This window comes from Staurois parvus, unplaced genomic scaffold (assembly GCF_062004578.1).
Source record: "Staurois parvus isolate SC_StPar_1 unplaced genomic scaffold, SC_StPar_1.0 ptg002162l, whole genome shotgun sequence".
Classification (NCBI taxonomy): Eukaryota; Metazoa; Chordata; class Amphibia; order Anura; family Ranidae; genus Staurois; species Staurois parvus.
In genome coordinates, this window is record NW_028319958.1 from 177,910 (window position 1) to 200,917 (window position 23,008).

The 23,008-nt window shown below is 47.5% G+C and overlaps 1 long non-coding RNA gene across 1 annotated transcript; it reads right to left on the minus strand.

The window, feature by feature from the left end:
• Positions 1 to 98: 98 nt before the first annotated feature.
• Positions 99 to 21,435, minus strand: LOC149432319 (uncharacterized). Its single transcript, XR_016309147.1, has 3 exons — positions 21,231 to 21,435; positions 518 to 597; positions 99 to 397 (listed from the first exon to the last, which is right to left on the minus strand). It is a non-coding gene; the product is annotated as an uncharacterized LOC149432319 (long non-coding RNA).
• Positions 21,436 to 23,008: the final 1,573 nt, after the last annotated feature.

Below are 23,008 nucleotides of genomic sequence, written 5' to 3' on the forward strand. Positions count from 1 at the left end.
CTCTGCATAATCCCTCCCCATCTCCATAACCCCTCCTCCTCTACATGATCCCTCCCCATCTCTATAACCCCTCCTCCTCTGCATAATCCCTCCCCAACTCCATAACCCCTCCTCCTCTACATAATCCCTCCCCATCTCCATAACCCCTCCTTCTACGTAGGAAGCGAACAAAAGGAAGTTATCAGCGCACAAGATTTCTGGCGGGATGGACGGGGATTATTCACATTTATGGAAGGGATGTAACAAAACACTTTGAATGATATATTGAGCAGAAGGAATGAGTGATCAGAAGTTCATTGTTGGGGTTTACATGCACTTTAAGGCAGATTTCACTCCACGTCATATGTTGCCCTGTTGTCTTCAAACATGCGACTTCAGAATCGATGATCTGCGGAATCTAACGATATTAGGACAATTTAGTGAAATACAATAAAAATGTGTTTTCTTCACATTTTCTACACCCATCGTAATAAAAACCCAAACGTGCGTTTATACCATGGGAATGCAATTCTCCCACCTGGGTCTGTGTCCCTTGATGGCTTCTTGCTTCATCAGCTGAAGAGGAAGAAAACCAGACGCCTGACTCACCAACTTCGGCTGCAACCAAAAAAAAATATCTCCAGTCAACACTCTTTTAGTTTTTATACATTGGTGTCAGTGAGTACAATAATAAGTTCTGATGTTGGTGTCAGTGGCTACAATAATAGCCCCCAGCATTGGAGGTGTCAGTACTATTTCCCCCCCACCCCAATTGGTGAATACTGATAGGGAAACATAATCCTTACACTTTCTGCCTTGGTGGTCAGTGGCAGTAAAAGTTAACCCCACCCCCCTGCATTGGTGGTCATGGCAGTGAAAGTTCACTCCCACCTCCCAAATTTGGTGGTCATGGCAATAAAAGTTCACTCCCACCTCCCGGAATTGGTGGTCATGGCAGTGAAAGTTCACCCCCACCTTCCGGCATTGGTGGTCATGGCAGTGAAAGTTCACCTCCACCTCCCGGCATTGGTGGTCATGGCAGAGAAAGTTCACCTCCACCTTCCGGCATTGGTGGTCATGGCAGTGGAAGCTCACCCCCCCTCTTGACATCGGTGGTCATGGCAGTGAAAGTTCACTTCCACCTCCCGGCATTGGTGGTCATGGCAGTGAAAGTTCACTCCCACCTCCCGGCATTGGTGGTCATGGCAGTGAAAGTTCACCCCCACCTCCCGACATTAGTGGTAGTTAAAGTTCACCCCCCATCCCCCTTCATTGGTGGTCGTGGCAGTGAAAGTCCACTCCCAGCTCCCGGCATTGGTGGTCGCGGCAGTGAAAGTTAACCCCCATCCCCCCTGCATTGGTGGCCACGGCAGTGGAAGCTCACCTCCACCTCTTGACATCGGTGGTCATGGCAGTGAAAGTTCACTTCCACCTCCCGGCATTGGTGGTCATGGCAGTGAAAGTTCACCCCCACCCCCCTGCATTGATGGTCATGGCAGTGAAAGTTCACTCCCACCTCCCAGCATTGAGAGTCATGGCATTGAAAGCTCACCCCCACCTCCCAACATTAGTGGTAGTTAAAGTTCACCCCCCCATCAACCTTCATTGGTGGTCATGGCATTCAAGGTTCACCCCCCACCTCCTGGCATTAGTGGTCATGGCACTGAAAGTCCACCCCCAACTCCTGGCATTGATGGTCATGGCAATGAAAGCTCACCCCCACCTCCCAACATTGGTGGTCCTGGCAGTGAAAGTTCACTCCCACCTCCCAGCAATAGTGGTCATGGTAGTTAAAGTTCACCCCCATCCCCCCTGCATTGGTGGACATGGCAGTGAAAGTTCACCCCCACCTCTTGGCATTGGTGGTCATGGCAGTGAAACTTCACTCCCACCTCTCGGCACTGGTGGTCATGGCAGTGGAAGTTCACTCCCACCTCTCTGCACTGGTGGTCATGGCAGTGAAAGTTCACTCACACCTCTCTGCACTGGTGGTCATGGCAGTGAAAGTCACCCCCACCTCTTGGCACTGGTGGTCATGGCAGTGAAAGTTCACCCTCACCTCTCGGCACTGGTGGTCATGGCAGAGAAAGTTCACTCCCACCTCTCGGCACTGGTGGTCATGGCAGTGAAAGTTCACTCCCACTTCCCGACATTGGTGGTCATAGCAGTGAAAGTCCACCCCCACCTCCCTGCATTGGTGGTCATGGTAGTTAAAGTTCATGCCCCAACCTCCTTCATTTGTGGTCATGGCGGTGAACGTTAACCCCCCGCTGCGTTGATGCTCGTGGCAGTTAAACTTTAAATTCTTACAGGTGAAAAAAAAGTTGTCGTATTTTTCTCCTATTTTTTTACTTCTATTTCGCTACATAGTTAAAGCCTGGGAATAGGAAAAAATCCTCCCTTGTCACAGGGCTGTCCTTTCACTGCAAGGGTTAAATGCTTGTTTATGGTCCAGGGTAATGTAAAAGTACTTTTGCTTCCCCAACAACTGACAGGCTCCCTCCCCACTGCTAGTCTGGTCCCCACAACCTCTGATCCCCTATGCTCTATTGGTCGCAGGTCCTCCAATGTCATCAAATACAATGCAGGTCAATGTGCTATGGATGGGAAGACGTGGAGGTGGAGTCCACAGCCATAGCACAGGGAAGTAGAGGAGATCCCTGGCTACCAGGGAGCTAGGGTTCAGGTGGGTAAAGCTGCTTTTTCTGGTACCCTGGACCTAAACGAGCCTTTAACCCATACAGTGTAGGGGAAGCCCCATTACAAGGCTGTTTTCCTTTCCCCAGAGATGGGCTTTAACGATTTAGCAAAGTAGAAGTGAGAAATAGGTGAAAACTACAATGACAACTTTTTTTTTCACCAGTAACATCTCATGCTAATTAGAAATTTGCATTACTACATCGATTAGACCATAGCCTTCATGTCCAATGAGCCTGTTATACTTTTCCAGGCCTCATGGCGTGATATTAAACACATTCTGCCAGTTCCACCCCCTCTTCCTCCTGATGGAGACAAAAACCAGGCCGCTCTGGCCTACAGAACCCACCATAGACCAGCCTGGGGTCTGTGTTTCAGATGTTAAACATTCCCAGGGCTGGGTCAGATCTTTCAATAGGCCACCATTGTTTGAAGTTTCCATTAAAGGCAAGTGCTTCCCACAAGGGCGTATCCAGAGCTGGACTTGAAAGGTTGCTGCTCCCCCCCCTCCTGCTATATTATACTAATTGCCTAGTTTCACCTTTATTTGTTGTCCTTAGGTTTTTATGAGGGTCCCAGCAGGATGTCCTGCTTACTGTACTGTTTGGCTCTCCTTTCATTCTATTCAGCCAGAAACTGCATTGAAATGCTCTCAGACATGCTCTGGGCAAGTGGCAATAACAAGGTGATTCCTAATTCTGACATTTTGTGGCTAAGAAGGAATGTCCAGGCCAAGAGTGGATTTTACGAGTGATACTGTGGAAAAGCGTGCTATGGGGCAGTAGTTAAATTTTGCAGCTTTATGGATTATAGTCTTGGGTCTTTGTGTCAGGGGCACTGATAAGGGGGGTTCATTGTGTTCCTAGTACTTATACAGAATGAAGGCACCTATATTGGTGCGTAAACAGTCCTATGCAAAAGCAGTAAGTGCCTAGCATGCCTAGCGCTCATGAAGGTCCCAGTTTCAGCCTCCAATCAGTGAGTAGTAGCTTCAATGTAATGCACAGTCCAATGCCAAGGTTGGAAACTATAGTTGGCTGAGGAGATACTGTGGAAAAGCGTGCTATGGGGCAGTAGTTAATTTTGCAGCTTTATGGATTATAGTCTTGCGTCTTTGTGTCGGGGCGCTGATAAGGGGTGTCCCTTGTGTACCTAGTACTTATACAGATTGAAGGCGCCTATATTGCATGCCTATTGCTCATGAAGGTCCCAGTTTCAGCCTCCAATCAGTAAGTAGTAGCTTCAATGTAACGCACAGTCCAATACCAAGGCTGGCAAGGTTGGAAACTATAGTTGGTTGAGGTTTCTTCTGCCTTTCACAGCCCTTGTTTCTATGAAGCAAGCAGGACTGTATTTCTTGGCCAGATGGCTCTGAGACTGAGCAAGACCTGTGGCATCTGGGTCAGAAACTATAGCTAGTTGATGTTTCTTCTGCCTTTATCAGCCTTCATTCATATGAGGCAAGCAAACCAAGAAGTACTTTGATGCCCCCAGGTCTTTAAACGCAATGGTATAGTTCTTGGTCAGATGCACCGGGACTGGGAGAGACAAGGAGAGGTACCTGTAGCACCTAGGCCAGGAATTATAGCTAGCTGATGTTTCTTCTGCCTTTAGCAGCTCTTGTTCCTGTAAGGCAAGCAGGACTAGCAGCACTTGGTTGCCCCCCAGTCTTAAAACACAATCTATATTTCTTGGCCAGACGGCATCGGGACTGAGTGAGACAAGGAAGGGTACCTGTAGCACCAAGGCTGGTCAGACAGTGGACAGTGGTTGGTAGAGGAATTCTGGGACAGTCCAGCGTTAGGGCAGGCAGAAAGCTAGTGTAGTCCGAAAGCAGTTGCGTGTAATCCAATAGGCAGTTCTGGGCTTGGGGCAGGAAACAATCTGAGGTCAAGTTCAGGTGGCAATCCAAAGAAATCTGGGTACAAGGCAGAGTTTCGCAATGAGAACTTCCAGCAACAGGTAACACACAACAGGGCACAACAAGAAGGGAGCTAAGAAGATGACATTATCACAAGTCCAGAGCCCTGGGATTCTGATGCTTAATGCTTAAAGCACCAGGAAGCACACAGTCAATCAGGGAGCAGGAATTAAAGGTAGGGTTCATAGACCAAACAGTGCTGTGGATGTGTTGAAGTAAGTGCAATGTGGTGTGGCAGGCAGAAAACACACAGTCCCAGTTCGCAAAGAACGTTGCATTGTAAGCCAAGTCAGCAGTATGAACAGTCTTAGTGGGATGCTACCCATCTGGGTCCACTTACAACTGAGCAGCAGCAGACAATCAGTGGACAGAAGACTCCGAGATGCCAACAGCATCTGTCAGGAGTAGCAGAGTGTGGCTTTGCTGGTCGGACCAAAAGGGGAGGCTTCCTGAAAAGACAGATGTAGGTCCTGCTCTCTCCACTGGAACCTTTACCTATAGCTTTTCCCTGACAGACGGGGTTCCTGTCCCTAGCCTGTCTACTCAACAAAAGCACACCAAGCCCAGGAGCCAGGGTCTAAATAGACTCTGGCTGACCCAAGATGACCACCAAAATCACATGGGGTTCCACCATCCAATGGGATAACTACACCCTGTGACCGAGGAAACTGTTGAAGAACTGAGTTCCTCCAGGTATCCATCTGCATTGGCACTACAGTCGAGCACCATCCGCAGTGCAGAATAATGACTGCACCTGCCTACAGATGGCTAGGCAGATGTAGCTGACCTGTTACCTAACCACGAAGATGCCTTGGGTGGGCCATGCCACCATCCAATGAGCACATAGGTACTGCTGTCCCAGTTGCCCAACAATGAGGGCACGGATGGGATAGAGAATCAAGAATCCGCCTCGCGCGCCCAACATTTAATGTCTATGTATGCTACAGCCCTCATTCATTTTGTTGAAACACAAAATAAAGCACCTTGCCAAGTGCTAGTGTGTACTGAACCATTCAGTTTAATATACGTCTTCATTTCCAGGCAGGTAGGTATTCCTTTTTGATACAACATAGTCTTTCAACAGACATCCACAAATGACAATAAAAAGGATTCTGTAAAAGTAATCTGTGGTAAACCAGAACAGCAATAACACTCCTTTAAGGTGTGAGTCCAAACCTCAAGATATAGGGATGGCCAGGTGGCTAGCGAGAGTCTCAGGTTGCTACCATGTAAAAGGTGTATTCCTCCAAGAATTTAAATTCACTGGCAATAGGCTTCCTCTCTTCCATTAGTGGTGGACATGTGGTCCTCCACTGGTTTAATATCTGTGCACCAAGTGCTTGCTTTGACATCTTCCTGGGGATCATGTTATGAGGGAGAAGGAAAAAGGCCAGGTCATGGGAAAATATGGAAGTCTGTGAATTTCTGCATTTAATGATTTCTCTGTTCACTTAATGGTGGGTGTGAAGTCCTCTATTAGATATTTTATACTGGAAAAACCATTGTGCCAAGTTCAGGGGTTTGCTGGCCAATGCTAGAGGGCAGGAATGCATGCCCAGGCTGCATTGATGGAACGGATGAGCAGCAAGTGCTCATATGTCTTCCTGGGGATCATGTTATGATGGAGAAGGAAACAGGACGGGTCATGGGGAACTGAGAGGTCTGTAACTTTTTGAAGAACGAATGCCATTTCATACCTAGTGATTCCTCTGTTCACATAATGGTGAAAGGGTGGTCCTCCATTAGTGCAATATCTTATATTCTGGCAAGCCATTGTGCCAAGGTCTGGTGTTCAGTCAATGCCAGAGGGCAAGGATGCATGTCCAGGTTGTGTTGATTAGATAGGTGAGCAGCAAGTGCTTATACGTCTTCCTTCCTAGGGATCATATTATGATGAAGAAGGAAAAAAGGCTGGGTCATGGGGAGATGGGAAGTCTGTGATTCCTCTGTTCACTTAATGGTTGAAGTGAGGTCCTCCATTTGTTTGCTATCTTCTACTTTGGCAAACATTTGTACTAAAATCCAGGCCAACTGGCCAACACCTGAGGGCAGGGTTGCATACCTGGGCTGTGTTGAGTACCAAACGCTTATATTGTGTAATGTGTAATGATGGAGAAGGAGGAAGGCTGGATCATGGGGAACTGGGAAGCCTGTTATTCCTCTGTTCACTTAATGGTGGATGTGAGGTCCTCCATTTTCTTGCTTTCATCTACTCTGGCAAGCCATTGTGCCAAGGTTTAGGAGTATGGCCAACGCCAGAGGGCAGGGATGCATACCTGGGCTGTGTTGAGTACCAAAGGCGTATATGTCTTTCTGGGGATTGCGTTATGATGAATAAGGAAGAAGGCTGGGTCATGGGGAACTGGGAAGTCTGTTAATTTCTGAACAACACATGCCATTTCTTGCTTAGTGACTCCACTGTTCACTTAATGGTGGACATGTGGTTCTCCATCAGTTTAGTATCTTGTAATCTGGCAAACCATTGTGCCAAGGTCCAGGTGTCTGACCAACGTTGGAGGGCAGGGATGCATCCTTGGGCTGTGTTGATTAAATGGGTGAGCACCAAGCACTTATTCGTCCTCCTGAGGAAGAAGGCAAGGTCACGGGGAACTGGGAAGTCTGTGACTCCTCTGTTCACTTAATAGTGGACATGTGGTTCTCCATCAGTTTAATATCTTGTAATCTGACAAACCATTGTGCCAAGGTCCAGGTGTCTGACCAACGTTGGAGGGCAGGGATGCATCCTTGGGCTGTGTTGATTAAATGGATGAGCATCAAGAACTTATTCATCCTCCTGAGGAAGAAGGCAGGGTCATGGGGAACTGGGAAGTCTGTGATTCCTCTGTTCACTTAATGATGGACATGAGGTCCTCCATTTGTTTTCTATCTTCTACTCTGGAAAATCATTGTGCCAAGGTCTAGGGGTATGGGCAATGCCAGAGGGCAGGGATACATACCCTGGCTGTGTTGAGTACCAAACACTTATATATCTTTCGGAGGATTGTGGGATTGTGTTATAATTGTGTTATGATGGAAAAAGAAAAAGGCTGGGTCATGGGGAACTGGGAAGTCTGTTAATTTCTGAAGAAAACATGCCATTTCTTGCTTAGTGTTCACTTAATGGTGGACATGTGGTTCTCCATCAGTTTAATATTTTTCACTCTGGCAAACCATTATGCCAAGGTCCAGGTGTCTGACCAACATTGGAGGGCAGAGATGCATCCTTGGGCTGTATTGATTAAAGGGATGAGCACCAAGCACTTATTTATCTTCCCGAGAGAGAAGGCTGAGTCATGGGGAACTGGGAAGTCTGTTAATGTCTGAAGAAAACATCCCATTTCTTGCTTAGTGTTCACTTAATGGTGGACATGTGGTTCTCCATCAGTTTAATATCTTGTAATCTGGCAAACCATTGTGCAGAGGTCCAGGTGTCTGACCAACGTTGGTGGGCAGGGATGCATCTTTGGGCTGTGTTGATTAAATGGGTGAGCACGAAGCACTTATTCGTCCTCCTGAGGAAGAAGGCAGGGTCACGGGGAACTGGGAAGTCTGTGATTCCTCTGTTCACTTAACGGGGGACACAAGGTCCTCCATTTTTTTGCTATCTTCTACTCTGGAAAAATCATTGTGCCAAGGTCTAGGGGTATGGCCAATGCCAGAGGGCAGGGATGCATACCCTGGCTGTGTTGAGTGCCAAACACTTATGTGTCTTTCAGAGTATTGTGTTATGATTGTGTTATGATGGAGCAGTAAGAAGGCTGGGTCATGGGGAACTGGGAAGTCTGTTAATGTCTGAAGAAAACATGCCATTTCTTGCTTAGTGTTCACTTATGGTGGACATGTGGTTCTCCATCAGTTTAATATTTTTCACTCTGGCAAACCATTATGCCAAGGTCCAGGTGTCTGACCAACATTGGAGGGCAGAGATGCATCCTTGGGCTGTATTGATTAAAGGGATGAGCACCAAGCACTTATTTATCTTCCCGAGAGAGAAGGCTGAGTCATGGGGAACTGGGAAGTCTGTTAATGTCTGAAGAAAACATCCCATTTCTTGCTTAGTGTTCACTTAATGGTGGACATGTGGTTCTCCATCAGTTTAATATCTTGTAATCTGGCAAACCATTGTGCAGAGGTCCAGGTGTCTGACCAACGTTGGTGGGCAGGGATGCATCTTTGGGCTGTGTTGATTAAATGGGTGAGCACGAAGCACTTATTCGTCCTCCTGAGGAAGAAGGCAGGGTCACGGGGAACTGGGAAGTCTGTGATTCCTCTGTTCACTTAACGGGGGACACAAGGTCCTCCATTTTTTTGCTATCTTCTACTCTGGAAAAATCATTGTGCCAAGGTCTAGGGGTATGGCCAATGCCAGAGGGCAGGGATGCATACCCTGGCTGTGTTGAGTGCCAAACACTTATGTGTCTTTCAGAGTATTGTGTTATGATTGTGTTATGATGGAGCAGTAAGAAGGCTGGGTCATGGGGAACTGGGAAGTCTGTTAATGTCTGAAGAAAACATGCCATTTCTTGCTTAGTGTTCACTTATGGTGGACATGTGGTTCTCCATCAGTTTAATATTTTTCACTCTGGCAAACCATTATGCCAAGGTCCAGGTGTCTGACCAACATTGGAGGGCAGAGATGTATTGATTAAAGGGATGAGCACCAAGCACTTATTCATCTTCCCGAGAGAGAAGGCAGGGTCATGGGGAACTGGGAAGTCTGTTAATGTCTGAAGAAAACATGCCATTTCTTGCTTAGTGTTCACTTAATGGTGGACATGTGGTTCTCCATCAGTTTAATATCTTGTAATCTGGCAACCATTGTGCCGAGGTCCAGGTGTCTGACCAACATTGGAGGGCAGAGATGCATCCTTGGGCTGTATTGATTAAAGGGATGAGCACCAAGCACTTATTCATCTTCCCGAGAGAGAAGGCAGGGTCATGGGGAACTCGGAAGTCTGTTAATGTCTGAAGAAAACATGCCATTTCTTGCTTAGTGTTCACCTAATGGTGGACATGTGGTTCTCCATCAGTTTAATATTTTTTACTCTGGCAAACCCTTATGCCAAGGTCCAGGTGTCTGACCAACATTGGAGGGCAGAGATGTATTGATTATAGGGATGAGCACCAAGCACTTATTCATCTTCCCGAGAGAGAAGGCTGGGTCATGGGGAACTGGGAAGTCTGTTAATGTCTGAAGAAAACATGCCATTTCTTGCTTAGTGTTCACCTAATGGTGGACATGTGGTTCTCTATCAGTTTAATATTTTTTACTCTGGCAAACCCTTATGCCAAGGTCCAGGTGTCTGACCAACATTGGAGGGCAGAGATGTATTGATTATAGGGATGAGCACCAAGCACTTATTCATCTTCCCGAGAGAGAAGGCAGGGTCATGGGGAACTGGAAAGTCTAAAAGGGTAAGAACACAAGCCATTTCTTATTTAGTGCTGGTGTTCTGTTGCCTTCTTCATGCTACATACGCCGTCCTTTAGCCGTAGACAATACATGGATATGAGACTTGGACTCTTCGTTCGTCTCAAACATGCTCTCGCCAAGCCTTCCAATATCCATGCTGAATGCAGGTACACGGCAAAGCCAACAGCCACTTAAAGGCTCCCATCTCCAAGACTTGATCCTTTTGAAGTTATTGTGATGACATATATTGTGTCTACATACAGACGCGGGTACTTTTCACCACAAAACGTAATCTTTCAGAGATTGAATTTCTTGATACACGAAGTACAAGAATCGTGATCTCTTCATCTCCGATTATTTCGCAGCCGGTTTTCTGTGATAAATTTCCCCACGTGCGTGTTGGGTAATTCACAGAAGGCACGTCTAAATTGAAATAGGGATTAGAAGAAGAAAGAAAAGAAATAAAAGAATGTTAAAGGATTTATGAGACTCTTAAGCAAGGCGCTATGGCTGATTTATAACAGCTCACTGGTAGAATGGGCCACCCAGGGTATGTGCCAAGCAGAAAACTTCGAGAGCCTACAAATGAGCGTTTATAGTTGGGTGATGTGTGCTGGTGAGTCTGAAAGGCCTGTGAGAAAGCCAACATTTTATACTATATATCCTCTGGGTTGGGATTTTCGTTCCCTTGGGCGAAGCTTGCACTGGTATGGCGAACATGAATTACAAGAACGCTGAACCGGTTGCAGTTTATTGGGCCACTGGCTCTTTTATGGTGTTTGAAGTGCGTTTAATGATTTAGACGGAGAACCTTCTATGTGCGTTTTATCACTGCAGTCATTGTAGATATCGCCGTAAAAGAAGAGTCATATAAAAAGAGTCTGAAGTGTAAACTCTACAATGGACTTCTCTTATTTCATCCCTTCTGATCTGTCATAGACCCCCGGTTCACATCTATGCGGCCATGCAGGCTGTGTTGTGCACGGGCACAAGAGCCCATTCATTTGAATGGACTCCCGTACCCCAAGACATGGAGGGAACGCAGCCAACACAGGAACCTCGGTTCCCAGTACGGTTGCGTTTTCCAGCGCAGGCGGCGTGCCATTAGAATTAATGGCACTCGCCCGCAGGTCAGCATTTCTTTGTGCGGGTGGGGCGGCTGCACGGATTTTTGTGCGGAGCTGCGGCACCACCCGCACAGATGTGAACCTAGGGAGAAGCGCATTCTATTAGACATGTGCAGAACGGGGCGGGGACTGATGTGAATGTACAATATATATGTAAAGCGCTGCGTAAATTGATGGCGCCATATACAGTAGGTACCAGTGATGGGCTGAACATCCCCATGTTCGGTTCATGGTCGAAGATTCAAACCTAACGAAAGTTTGACCGCGAACTTCAAACCAGATCGTAGCTAGGGGGGGCAGGGGGGTACATATGTACCTGGGCGCCAAGGTACAGGGGTGCCAAAATGAGGTCACAAGATCACTGTCATGTCATCCGATAAGTCTGCCATCCACAGTGAGTTATGAGAGGAGAGAGGAGCCAGCTGGGGGAGGAGCGGAGAGGAGGGCAGTGAGCCGGGCATGTGCCGGGGGGGACGAGGGGAGAGGCCAAGCCGGGTGAGTAGTGCCATGGATGAAGAAGGGGAGAGGGGCAATGTGATCGGGATAGGGGAGGTGTCTAAAGGGACCATATAAAGCGGGGGGGGTGTCATGAGGTGGCCGTTCATCCCCGGGCGCAAAATATCCTAGCTACGCCTCTGCTTCCAACAGAGGGGACAATTCACAAAGCGGAATCTTACCGCGTCTGCGTATGACACCGTTCAGCTACAAAACACATTCTTCCATGTTTCCGCTGTCAGCAAAGCTCCGCACTGACCGCTGATTGTAAAAAGAATTGAATTGAAAACATAAACAGGGGTGTATTTACCAGGCAAACAAGGCACTTGCCTAGGGCGACATTTTTCAGGGGGGTAGCACCTCCCCCCAGAAGAAGGAATGAAAGAAGGGACACGTGCATGATGGGAACCAGGTGGGATCCGAGAGAGGCTGCGGGCTGCTTGATTCCGGAGCGGTGAAGATAAGTGTCTCTCTGTCGCTTGGGAAGGAGGGGTAGTGGAAGACTCTCCCGGGTGGGGGGCAGGGGTGTTGTTGGTCAATGTCCCTCTACGCAGGAGGGGGAAGGGAGGGTTGTGTTGGTCGGTGTCCATGGGGACAGACAATTTTTGTGTTGCCTAAGGCAGCCTTTCTCAACCAGGGTGCCCAGGCACCCTAGGGTGCCTTGAGGTCTCTTCAGGGATGCCTTGGCAAAATGTCTAAAAATTGCCCAAAACTTGTATACAAACCAGTGGGTGGACAGGCCTTTTAGTTAATAAATCACCTCCAATGTTGGGTGTCCTACAAGTGTGGGTGTTGCTGTGTTATAAAAACTATTAGAAGAGTTTCTCATATTTTAGAATGGGGTGCCTTGGGACCGTCCATCATTATAAAGGGTGCCTCGGGACCGTCCATCATTTTAAAGGGTGCCTCGGGACCGTCCATCATTTTAAAGGGTGCCTCGGGACCGTCCATCATTTTAAAGGGTGCCTCGGGACTGTCCATCATTTTAAAGGGTGCCTCGGGACTGTCCATCATTTTAAGGGGTGCCTCGGGACTGTCCACCATTTTAAAGGGTGCCTCAAGACTGTCCATCATTTTAAAGGGTGCCTCGGGACCGTCCATTATTTTAAAGGGTGCCTCAAGACTGTCCATCATTTTAAAGGGTGCCTCAAGACTGTCCATCATTTTAAAGGGTGCCTCAAGACTGTCCATCATTTTAAAGGGTGCCTCGGGACCGTCCATCATTTTAAAGGGTGCCTCAAGACTGTCCATCATTTTAAAGGGTGCCTCGGGACCGTCCATCATTTTAAAAGGTGCCTTGGGACCGTCCATCATTTTAAAGGGTGCCTCGGGACCGTCCATCATTTTAAAAGGTGCCTTGGGACCGTCCATCATTTTAAAGGGTGCCTCGGGACTGTCCATCATTTTAAAGGGTGCCTCAAGACTGTCCATCATTTTAAAGGGTGCCTCGGGACCGTCCATCATTTTTAAAGGTGCCTCAGGACTGTCCATCATTTTAAAGGGTGCCTCGGGACTGTCCATCATTTTAAAGGGTGCCTCAAGACTGTCCATCATTTTAAAGGGTGCCTCAAGACTGTCCATCATTTTAAAGGGTGCCTCGGGACTGTCCATCATTTTAAAGGGTGCCTCAAGACTGTCCATCATTTTAAAGGGTGCCTCGGGACCGTCCATCATTTTAAAGGTGCCTCGGGACTGTCCATCATTTTAAAGGGTGCCTCAAGACTGTCCATCATTTTTAAAGGGTGCCTCGGGACCGTCCATCATTTTTAAAGGTGCGTCGGGACCGTCCATCATTTTTAAAGGTGCCTCGGGACTGTCCATCATTTTAAAGGGTGCCTCAAGACTGTCCATCATTTTTAAAGGGTGCCTCGGGACTGTCCATCATTTTTAAAGGGTGCCTCGGGACCGTCCATCATTTTTAAAGGTGCCTCGGGACTGTCCATCATTTTAAAGGGTGCCTCAAGACTGTCCATCATTTTTAAAGGGTGCCTCGGGACTGTCCATCATTTTTAAAGGTGCCCCGGGACTGTCCATCATTTTTAAAGGTGCCTCGGGACCGTCCATCATTTTTAAAGGGTGCCTTGACTGAAAAAAGGTTGGGAAACACTGGCCTAGGGCAGCACAAAACCTAAACACACCCCTGATCTCACCCCATCCATACCAAGCTCTTCAGTTCTGGTATGGATTTTGAGGGGAACCCCTACGCCAATTTTCTTTTTAAATGGTATGGGGGTCCCCCTCAAAATCCATACCAGACCCGTATCCAAGCATGCAACCTGGCAGGTCAGGAAAGGGGGGGTGATGAGTGAGCGCCCCACTTCCTGAACCATACTAGGCCACATGCCCTGAAAATGGGTGGGGGTGCTTTGGGGCAGGGGGGCTCCCCCCAAAGCACCTTGTCCCCATGTTGATGGGAACAAGAGTCTTTTCCTCACAACAGTGGACGGTGGTTGTAGAGGTCTGCAGGCGGGGGGGGGGGGGGGGGCTTAACAGAATCCCCAGATCCTGCCCCCCCCATGTGGAAAAAAAAAAGTGTAGTGTAAAAAATGACAGGAGACCGTCTGTGACAAGTCCTTTATTAAAATTAAAAAAATGTCCCCTGAAGTAGATCTCACGTCAATCACGATGTCCGCCGCCACCGCCAACCCGAAAAAAAAACACTCCGCTCTCTACGCCGTCTCCTACCGTCTGACAGCTGTACCGGATGACATTTCTTAAATACTGTGATGTCACAAGGGGGTGGGGTCACCTTGCCCCTTGCGCCGTCATTGTGATTGGCCAAAGCATTGCACCTGACCTGTGGCCAGGTGCATTTTTTTTTGCCAATCACAATGCACTGTCAGGGTGCAGTGCATTGTGGGGCGCGGCAGGCGAAAAGACCGCCGAACGCCCTTACGGTTTGTGCGTTCGCCGAACATACGAACATCATGTCCAACCCTAATAAGTACTTAATACATAAAAATATTGAATCGATCCAAATTAATTGTGAAGAACAGCTGGTTCTATTTCATTCAAAATTTGTATTTATTTACAATTGAAGTTCTATTGCATTCTATTCTTTTCTTTTATATTCTATTCCTTTCTATCAGTTTCTATTTTATTCCTTTATTTTCTATTCTATTCCTTTATTTTCTATTCTGTTCTTTTTTACTCTATTCTATTCTTTTTGAAATTCGAATTTCGGGGCTAGACAGCTATATTCTTTCTATTTTTTTTTTTTCTATTCCTTTATTTTATTTTTATTTTCTATTTTTTTTTTCTACTCCATCCTTTTATATTCTAGTCTTTTTTATTTTACTGTATTGTATTCTTTTCAAAATTCTAATTTTTGGAAAACAAATATAACGCACACAGTTTTTGGAAATCGGCAATATGTTTATATTTAAAATTTGTTTTTGAATTCGATTTCATTTTCGCATTTGATTCAAATTTTGGACAAAATTTAGTTTTGTTATTTCGGATTCATTTAAATTTGTTACTATTATTATAATTTGTAAATTCAGAAATATCCGAATCTGAGAATAGTGAAACGTTTGTCTGAATTTCTATTTGGACCGAAACGAACCGCACGTCTATTTTCTATAATAACTCTGAAGAAGAAAGGGGAACCGTTCATCATGTTGAAAGCCTCAGAACCGTTTATTAATCCATCCAAAGAACAGACCAATCCATGTGAGGTGCAAATACCAACGCGTTTCACTCGTAGGAGTAACCAGTGGCTACACTGTGTTCCAGCTGGAGTCATGACCTCAGGTTTCCTGTTCCAGGGTGGCTCCATTCTCTTGCAGCATCCTATGGAGCCACCTTTGCATGTAGGAACTAGAGTTGTGTCTTCCTACACTGTGTGCATCAATAGAAACACACGGGCCCATAGTCTAGGATGGCAAGGTACTCTTCTGCTCCTCTCTCCGCCAAAAGCGGCAGGTTATATAATTTTCACTGCGTCATAACCATGGTGATGTCAACTAACATGACCGCAGGTCATACCCCTGACATGTAAAATGAACAAAGCATATCCTTCTATAGTGTATATTGCCTCCATCCAAAGCACTGAGTGTGATTTCTGTCTCCTCTCTCTGTCCTCTACTATCTGCATGAGTTGCTTCTGACAGATTGTACAGACCAGGGGCGGACTGACCATTCGACCACTAGGGCACTGCCCGAGGGCCCGGGGTCAGAAGGGGGCCCCATAAAATGCCCCTGGTACCTTTTTATAGGCTTTTTTTGGGTGTGTTTTGAGTGTGGGCAAGGACACAGGGGCCCCATGATTCACAATTGCCGGGGGCCCCGTGAGTTGTCAGTCCGCCCCTGGTACAGACTCCAGGTAATCAAGAGGGAACGGGGAGGGGGCTTTCAGCACACAGTCTATGATTTGGCAGCCGCAGCTGTGCATGTTTCCCTGTGGGACTGTGTAGCAGGGGGGTGTCCTATCCCCACACTCAGGTCTCAGATTACACTCAGCTCCCTGCTCTATGCTGTGCAGTGTGTATCATCAGATCCCCACCCCCTGCCTTCTGGAGCTCAGAAGAATCCTTTGATCTGTATGTTTTAGAAGGCTGTAGATAAGCAGGTACAACTTATGTAGGAGGATTTGTTTCATTTCTGTGTATCACCCGAGGCCAGTCACTTCACTGGCTTCTGACAGATTGTACAGACTCCAGGTAATCAAGAGGGAACGGGGAGGGGGCTTTCAGCACATAGCCTGTGATTGACAGCCACAGCTGTGCATGTTTCCCTGTGTGACTGTGTAGTGGGGGGGGGGGTTGTCCTATCCCTACACTCAGGTCTCAGATTACACTCAGCTCCCTGCTCTATGCTGTGCAGTGTGTATCATCAGATCCCCACCCCCTGCTTTCTGGAGCTGAGCAGAATCCTTTGATCTGTATGTTTTAGACGGCTGTAGATAAGCAGGTACAACTTATGTAGGAGGATTTGTTTCATTTCTGTGTCACTTCACTGGGTATATGGAAGGGTTTACAACCACTTTAACCTATGGCTCGGCAGTTGGGGGTTGGTAAAACCCTGTTTAAACTGTCTAGTTTTACCACCCCTCGCCCATCCGTGTAAATGAATAAGGCATTTAGGACAGGGGTGGGCAACTGTGGCCCTCCAGCTGTTGGTGAACTACAAGTCCCATCATGCCTGAATTACAAGTCCCATCATGCCTGAACTACAAGTCCCATCATGCCTCTGCCTTTGGGAGTCATGCTTGTAACCAATGGTGTATTTAGGTTTTGTGCTGCCCTAGGCAACACAAAAATCGTCCGCCGCCCCTCCCGCGGAGACAGCCTGACACCAACACCACCTGCCCCCTCCACCCCCATCCGAGAAAGCCTTCCACTACCACCACCCTCCATTCAGCGGCCCCTGGTCCAGACACTCACCTTCACAGGTCCAGACACTCACCTTCACAGGTCCAGACATTCACCTTCACAGGTCCAGACATTCACCTTCACAGGTCCAGACATCCCCTGGAATGAGAGTCTCTGAGGCTCTTCATACACCTTCAAAGAACCTACAGCCTCTCTCGGATCCCACCTTGTCCCCATGCCGCATGGGTCCCTTCTTCCGGGGAGTGGTGCCCCCCCCCCCTGAAAAATGCCGCCCTAGGCAAATGCCTTGTTTGCCTTGTGGTAAACACACCCCTGCTTGTAACTGTCAGTTTTGCAATGCCTCCTGGGACTTGTAGTTCTACAACAGCTGGAGGGCCACAGTTGCCCCCCCCTGATTTAGGAGATTGTGTGTTAAATGCCGAAATCAATAGTAAGGAATCTGCCTGCAGCTGACGGAAGCCCCGTCTATGGCGTCCAACGTGTCGCCGTAGGTTCTCGCTCCTGGCTCTTTCTGATTTTTGCTCTCGCCATCGCCTTATTGAATAATCCCGCCAGACCTGAAGACAACAATTGTAAAAAGTACAAAAGAGAACGGCGCACTTTTTTTTTTGTCTTTTTCCTTCCATCTCATAAATATAGAGCGGAGTCTCCAAGGAGCGTGCCTCCTTGATAACCATATGTTATGTTTCCTATGCCGCACCTGTTCCTCGCACATCGCCGCGCTCCGTCCATAATAGACAACATTTTGGAGTTTAAAAAGAGGCAGAATTTGATTTTAAATTGTGTCATCGCCGCGATAAAAAGATATTTATGTGCAAATACAGCTGAGATAAAGCACAGGCGTACTCATCGGCCTTCACAATGGACTGGGTTCCTGCATTGACTTGGCCTCAATTGTGGGCGAAGCTTCGCCACGTCCCCGATAATTCATGAAGAAAATGGGATTTAAAAAAATAAAGCGACACCAAAAAACAGCCCGGTACTTGTGTAGGCTTTTGTTTGTACCTCCTGGGGTCACTTACGGTTTCCTCGGGTGTGTAGCGCCAGGGAAGCTTTTTGTGGCAGCTTCAACCCAGCAGGAAAAGGACTACGAGGGAGATTCACATCAACGCTGGAATATTCATGAAATATTGTCATTGAACTTGTGTTCTGACATTGACTTAAAGCCCCTGTGCAAGGTGAAGGAAACCCTGGAAGCATGAACTGTTGAGGGTGCTTGAAGACTGAGGTTGGGAACCACTGATTTTTATTAAGCCATTAATCATCCAGGGCTTAATGTAGAGCAGTGTTCCCCAACTCCGGTCTTCAAATGGGCTCCAATATAGCAGCCATGGCTTAATGTAGAGCAGTGTTCCCCAACTCCGGTCTTCAAATGGGCTCCAATATGGCTGCCAGGGCTTAACATAGAGCAGTGTTTCCCAATTCTGGTCTTCAAATGGACTCCAATATGGCAGCCATGGCTTAATGTAGAGCAGTGTTTCCCAACTTTGGTCTTCAAATGGGCTCCAATATAGCAGCCAAGGCTTAACGTAGAGCAGTGTTTCCCAACTTTGGTCTTCAAATGGGCTCCAATATGGCATCCAGGGCTTAATGTAGAGCAGTGTTTCCCAACTCTGATCTTCAAATGGGCCCCAATATAGCAGCCAGTGGTTAATGTAGAGCAGTGGTTCCCAACTTCGGTCTTCAAATGGGCTCCAATATAGCAGCCATGGCTTAATGTAGAGCAGTGTTTCCCAACTTCAGTCTTCAAATGGGCTCCAATATGGCATCCAGGGCGTAATGTAGAGCAGTGTTCCCTAACTCCGGTCTTCAAATGGGCTCCAATATAGCAGCCAAGTCTTAACGTAGAGCAGTGTTTCCCAACTCTGATCTTCAAATGGGCTCCAATATAGCAGCCAGGGCTTAATGTAGAGCAGTGTTTCCCAACTCTGATCTTCAAATGGGCTCCAATATAGCAGCCATGGCTTAATGTAGAGCAGTGTTTCCCAACTTTGGTCTTCAAATGGGCTCCAATATGGCATCCAGGGCTTAACGTAGAGCAGTGTTTCCCAACTTCGGTCTTCAAATGGGCTCCAATATGGCAGCCATGGCTTAACGTAGAGCAGTGTTTCCCAACTCTGATCTTCAAATGGGCTCCAATATGGCATCCAGGGCTTAATGTAAAGCAGTGTTTCCCAACTTCGGTCTTCAAATGGGCTCCAATATGGCATCCAGGGCTTAACATAGAGCAGTGGTTCCCAACTTCGGTCTTCAAATGGGCTCCAATATGGCATCCAGGGCTTAACGTAGAGCAGTGTTCCCCAAATCCGGTCTTCAAATGGGCTCCAATATAGCAGCCATGGCTTAATGTAGAGCAGTGTTCCCCAACTCCGGTCTTCAAATGGGCTCCAATATAGCAGCCATGGCTTAATGTAGAGCAGTGTTCCCCAACTCCGGTCTTCAAATGGGCTCCAATATGGCATCCAGGGCTTAACATAGAGCAGTGTTTCCCAATTCTGGTCTTCAAATGGACTCCAATATGGCAGCCATGGCTTAATGTAGAGCAGTGTTTCCCAACTTTGGTCTTCAAATGGGCTCCAATATAGCAGCCAAGGCTTAACGTAGAGCAGTGTTTCCCAACTTTGGTCTTCAAATGGGCTCCAATATGGCATCCAGGGCTTAATGTAGAGCAGTGTTTCCCAACTCTGATCTTCAAATGGGCCCCAATATAGCAGCCAGTGGTTAATGTAGAGCAGTGGTTCCCAACTTCGGTCTTCAAATGGGCTCCAATATAGCAGCCATGGCTTAATGTAGAGCAGTGTTCCCTAACTCCGGTCTTCAAATGGGCTCCAATATAGCAGCCAAGTCTTAACGTAGAGCAGTGTTTCCCAACTCTGATCTTCAAATGGGCTCCAATATAGCAGCCAGGGCTTAATATAGAGCAGTGTTTCCCAACTTCGGTCTTCAAATGGGCTCCAATATGGCATCCAGGGCTTAATGTAGAGCAGTGTTTCCCAACTTCGGTCTTCAAATGGGCTCCAATATGGCATCCAGGGCTTAATGTAGAGCAGTGTTTCCCAACTCTGATCTTCAAATGGGCTCCAATATAGCAGCCATGGCTTAATGTAGAGCAGTGTTTCCCAACTTTGGTCTTCAAATGGGCTCCAATATGGCAGCCATGGCTTACTGTAACTTTGCTTACTGTGTTTGATTATGTACCTGATTGCTGGATGCCAGTAGTTACACACAGATCAGGCATACAGTGAAGGAAATGTGTATTTGCTCCCCCCCGATGCTGAATGTTCGCCCCTCACACAGAAATGATCGGTCTAACAATGGAATGTTCGGTGTAACACTGAGAGACAGAATACAACAACAAATTCAGCAGAAATGCGTCTAACAAATGATGACGGATCTGCATGTTCATGAGGGAAAGAAGGATTTGATCCCTGAGGCCCTAAGGGCAGTAGAAAAAGTGCCAAAGGGCCACATGTGGCCCTTGGGCTATGGATTGGCCACCAGGGTAATAGATAGTCAAAATTATTATTATACAGGATTTATGGCGCCAACAGTTTGCTCAGCGCTTTACGATATAACGGGAGACAATACAGAATACAGATCAATACAAGAGGGATAGGAGGGCAAAATAGTAGAAACATATCTCTGAAATGCAAACCATCCAGCCCTTTCCTCCTGCACAATTAATGATGTTCGGTCTGGTCTGTTCCGTTTGATCGGTCTGTTCCGTCTGTTCAGTCTGGTCGGTCTGTTCCATCTGGTCGGTCTGTTCCGTTTGATCGGTCTGTTCCGTCTGTTCCGTCTGGTCGGTCTGGTTGGTCTTTTCAGTCTGTTCGGTCTGTTCTGGCTGTTCAGTTTGTTCCGGCTGTTCGATCTGGTCGGTCTGTTCTGTCTGGTCGGACTGTTCCGGCTGTTCGCTCTGGTCGGACGATGGTTTCATGTTGTGTTGGGTGACGGCTCCTCCTCCATCTTTCCCTCCTTTGTAAAATTTCTTGTATGTAAAGGTTGAGGGGTGTCGGTGGAAACACACAGTACACATCGACTTACTGTACACATCGACTTACTGTACACATCGACTTACAGTACACATCGACTTACTGTACACATGGACTTACAGTACACATGGACTTACAGTACACATTGACTTACTGTACACATCGACTTACAGTACACATCGACTTACTGTACACATCGACTTACAGTACACATCGACTTACAGTACACATGGACTTACTGTACACATCGACTTACTGTACACATGGACTTACTGGAGGAGCGTTGGTTTTTGTTCGTTTGTCATTCGTGTACTTCCTAGACTCCCGTATATCTTCTCCTCCATACAGAGCGGATTGGTCACGTTTCCCCCGATTATCCCAATGGCCGAACGAAGGCCCTTCCAGCCAATCGATGTGAAGTTCGGCCGGGTTGGGGAATGGAGAGGGCGCTCACAGGGTCACAAATCCCTTTCAGCAGTCTGTGTGATATCATGTGACATATTCATCCGCGCTGCCAGAAGGAATAGCCGGAGTCACGTGTATGGCGTGTCCTGAAATAGAGTCTAACGTTCCATGAACTCCGCAGAACGACACGCTGGAAGCTCCTACACAGAACCAGCCAATCCCAGGACAGGGCTTCTGGGGATCGAACGCTCCACCCTGGGACAAGGACGAATGGAAGATCCAACAACGAACAATTCCGGGAGAAACTCCGGTCTGTAGAGGGAATAAAGGAGTGACCGGAGCCTGGATGGGGCACACTGATTGGTCCGTCTTTAGGACTCCTGTTTCTGGGGTCACCAAACGTCTCCTTGGAAGGGCCCCATTGTAGATTTTACAAATATTCGCAGGACAAAAGAAAGAATGAATACAATGTAAATGGTTGTTTGTTTGTTGGGGTTCAGCAGGAAATGATACAAAGTAACAGAGAAAACAAAGAAATCAACTTCAGCCCAGCAGGGTCCCCTCTAGATTCCACCTTACATCAGGGGCCCCATCAGGGTCCTACTCATATCAGGGTCCCCATCAGAGTCCAACTCATATCAGGGTCCCCATCAGGGTCCAACTCATATCAGGGTCCCTATCAGGGTCCAACTCATCAGGGGCCCCATCAGGGTCCAACTCATATCAGGGGCCCCATCAGGTTCCAACTCATATCAGGGGCCCCATCAGGGTCCAACTCATATCAAGGGCCCCATCAGGGTCCAACTCATATCAAGGGCCCCATCAGGGTCCAACTCATATCAAGGGCCCCATCAGGGTCCAACTCATATCAGGGTCCCTATCAGGGTCCAACTCATATCAGGGGCCCCATTAGGGGTCCAACTCATATCAGGGTCCCCATCAGGGTCCAACTCATATCAGGGGCCCCATTAGGGTCCAACTCATATCAGGGTCCCCATCAGGGTCCAACTCATATCAGGGTCCCTATCAGGGTCCAACTCATATCAAGGGCCCCATCAGGGTCCAACTCATATCAGGGGCCCCATCACATTCCCCCCTTATATCTGGGTCCCCCAACATCTGGGTCCTCATCTGAGTTCAGAGTCCCCTTCAATGTCCCTCTAATATCAGGATCCCTATCAGAGTTTCCCCTTACATCAGAGTTTAGAGTTTCCCCTTACATCAGGGTCAAACTCATATCAGTCATCCCCCATATATAAGGGTCCCTTTCAGAGTCCTCCAACACCAATGTAAAGTTCCCTTACATTAGCGCCCCCCCCCCCATGTCAGGGTTCCTATCATAGCTCCCCTCTATGTAAGGGTCTTCATGAGAGTACCCCTTTACGTTAGGGTCCCCATCAGGGTTTCCCCTTACATTAGGTTCTCCATCAGAGCCCCCCTTATATCAGAGTCCCAATCAGAGACTTCTTTATGTCACAGTTCCCGCCTGAGTGTCCTCTTATGTGTCCCCATCAGACACTTCCTTATTTCAAAGTCCCCATTAGAGTCCCCTTACATCAGAGTCCCTATTGGAGTGCCCCCCCCCCATTATCAGGGTTCCCATCATCATCATCCCCCTTTATGTCAGGATCTCCATGAGAGTACCA